The sequence below is a fragment of the Danio aesculapii genome, chromosome 8, assembly GCF_903798145.1.
Source record: "Danio aesculapii chromosome 8, fDanAes4.1, whole genome shotgun sequence".
NCBI classification, from domain to species: Eukaryota; Metazoa; Chordata; class Actinopteri; order Cypriniformes; family Danionidae; genus Danio; species Danio aesculapii.
The window spans coordinates 681218-684207 of record NC_079442.1 but is presented as its reverse complement, the minus strand read 5'-3'; the positions used below and the strand labels follow the sequence as shown (position 1 = coordinate 684207).

General features: G+C 39.1%; 1 protein-coding gene across 1 annotated transcript in view; it reads right to left on the bottom strand.

The window, feature by feature from the left end:
• Positions 1-2759: 2759 nt before the first annotated feature.
• Positions 2760-2990, bottom strand: part of bsna (bassoon presynaptic cytomatrix protein a) — a 51534-nt gene continuing 51303 nt past the window's right edge. Inside the window, 1 exon segment of the mRNA XM_056464555.1 lies at positions 2760-2990. This exon segment is cut by the window's right edge and continues 1627 nt beyond it. The gene's annotated coding sequence lies outside the window, so the exon portion shown is untranslated.

The window sequence follows — 2990 nt, the reverse complement described above, 5'->3', positions numbered from 1 at the left end:
TTGCTTCTCTTGAGAAAGTTTTGACATGTTTTTATACTTTATTTGAAATGAAATGCCCTATATATATATTCCCCCATTTACAGAGATTTAATTTTTATTTTTAATAATCATTCATACTAATATTTCATTCCAGCATATGTTTTACGCAGCGAATGCCCTTACAGCTGCAACCCAGTACTAGGAAACACCCATACACACTTATTTACACACACACTCATACACTATGGCAAATTTAGTTGATCAATTCCCCTATAGCGCATGTGTTTGGACTGTGGGGGAAACCGGAGCACCCGGAGGAAACCCACACCAACACGGGGAGAACATGCAAACTCCACACAGAAACGCCAACTGATTTAGCCGGGACTCAAACCAACGACCTTCTTGCTGTGAGGCCACAGTGCTAACCACTGAGCCACTGTGCCACTTTGTATTAAACTGTAATATTTATATGTTAATAAAAGTATTATTTAAATTATATATATATATTATAGGTACCAATATAGACCCTTGAAAGTGTCCATAAAATAAAGTAGTAGTTTATTTTGCTAGCGCACATTGATCTTAAAGGGACAGTTCACCAAAAAATAACAATTCTGTCATCATTTACACACTGTTTACATGTTTCCGACTTTTATGAGTTCATTTGTTCTTCTAAACAGGTAAGAAGATATTTAGAAAAATGCTGAAAACCAGTAACCATTGACTTCCACTGTCGGAAAAACAAATACTATGGAAGTCAATGGTTATCGGTTTTCGACATTCTTCCAAATATCTTCTTTTGTGTTCAACAGGTTTGTAAACACTTGAGAGTGAGTAAATAGTAGAGTAAATGTACATGTTTGAGTGAACTATGTCTTTAAGTTGAACAATAATCTAGCTCACTGAAAAATAACAAAGACAACAAATTTTGGTCATCTGTAATCAAATTTTGACTAATAGCGGTCCTTCTTTGATGATTCCCATTGGTCGAAATATGCTTAGCCACGCCCCTCCAACTGTTTGTTTACTGTAAGTGAAATTTAAGAGGCCGAGCTCCAAAATAATAAACCCCGCTCCCTTCTCAGATTGGGCGAAATATGTTTTTAATCACCCCTCTTCAACTGGTAGTTTGCTTTAAGTGAAATAAGAGGCTACGCTTCGAAATAAACCTCGCCCCGACTAAAATATGGCTAAAATATACTTAGCGACACCCCTTCAATCTGTAGTTTATTGTAAGTGAAATATAAGTGGCTGAGCTCCGAAATAAACCCCGCCCTCTACTCAGAATAGGCAAAATATGCTTAGCGATGCTCCTTCAACCGGAAGTTTGCTGTAAGTGAAATTTAAAAGGCGGAGCAACAAAATAAACCCCACCCCTACTCAAAATGGGTGATATATGCTTAGCGACGCCCTTTCAACCGGTAGTTTGCTGTAAGTGAAATAAATAATAAGGTGGAGCTCCAAAATAAATCCCACCCCCTACTCAGATTGGACGAATATGCTTAGCGACGCCCCTTCAGCCGGTAGTTTGCTGTAAGTGAAATATATAATAAGGTGGAGCTCTAAAATAAATCCCGCCCCCTACTCAGATTGGGCAAATATGGTTAGCGACACCCCTCCAATCGGTAGTTTGCTGTAGGTGAAATAAATAATAAGGTGGAGCTCTAAAATAAATCCCGCCCCCTACTCAGATTGGGCAAATATGGTTAGCGACACCCCTCCAACCGGTAGTTTGCTGTAAGTGAAATAAATAATAAGGTGGAGCTCCAAAATAAATCCCACCCCCTACTCAGATTGGACGAATATGCTTAGCGACGCCCCTTCAGCCGGTAGTTTGCTGTAAGTGAAATATATAATAAGGTGGAGCTCTAAAATAAATCCCGCCCCCTACTCAGATTGGGCAAATATGGTTAGCGACACCCCTCCAATCGGTAGTTTGCTGTAGGTGAAATAAATAATAAGGTGGAGCTCTAAAATAAATCCCGCCCCCTACTCAGATTGGGCAAATATGGTTAGCGACACCCCTCCAACCGGTAGTTTGCTGTAAGTGAAACATATAAGTGGGACTCCAAAATAAATCCCGCCCCCTACTCAGATTGGGCAAATATGGTTAGCGACGCCCCTTCAATCGGTAGTTTGCTGTAAGTGAAATATATAATAAGGTGGAGCTCTAAAATAAATCCCGCCCCCTACTCAGATTGGGCAAATATGGTTAGCGACGCCCCTTCAATCGGTAGTTTGCTGTAAGTGAAATATATAATAAGGTGGAGCTCCAAAATAAATCCCGCCCTCTACTCAGATTGGGCCGAATATGCTTAGCGATACTCCTTCAACCGGAAGTTTTCTGTAAGTGAAATATAAAAAGGCGAAGCAACAAAATAAACCCCACCCCTACTCAGAATAGGTGATATATGCTTAGCGATACCCTTTCAACCAGTAGTTTGCTGTAAGTGAAATATATAAGATGGAGCTCAAAAATAAACCCCGCCCCTACTCAATATTCATTTGGAAATACGTCACCACAATGAAATAAAAGCCTTCTGCAGCTTCTAGTTTATGAGGACTTTTAAAACTGTAGTTTTTACCTTTAGTTCACCTATGTTTATTTTAGTACCTTTATTTCTGAGAGCGTACACGAACAGCCAATCAAACACTGCCATATCTCCGCTATATTTGTGATAGGCTTTATAGTCCAGTACTGCACCGATTAACAGCTAAGCGTCATGAAGGATAATGACCACCGATCTACAATAGAGAATTATATAGTATATCATTATAGATCAGTGATGGTTACCCTCCTCATATCTCTCATCTAACATTACTGCAGCAGCAACCGTCGATGAATTATGAAAAATGAAAATCCATAATGTTATTCGTTATGGCTAATTGGCTCCATTTCAAAATGTGAAACATGCCACAGATATATTTATATCTATATACGGGAAACATCATTGATTATTTACATCACAGATTCTCCAACACAAACAAAATCAGCTCCCTATAAGAACGAC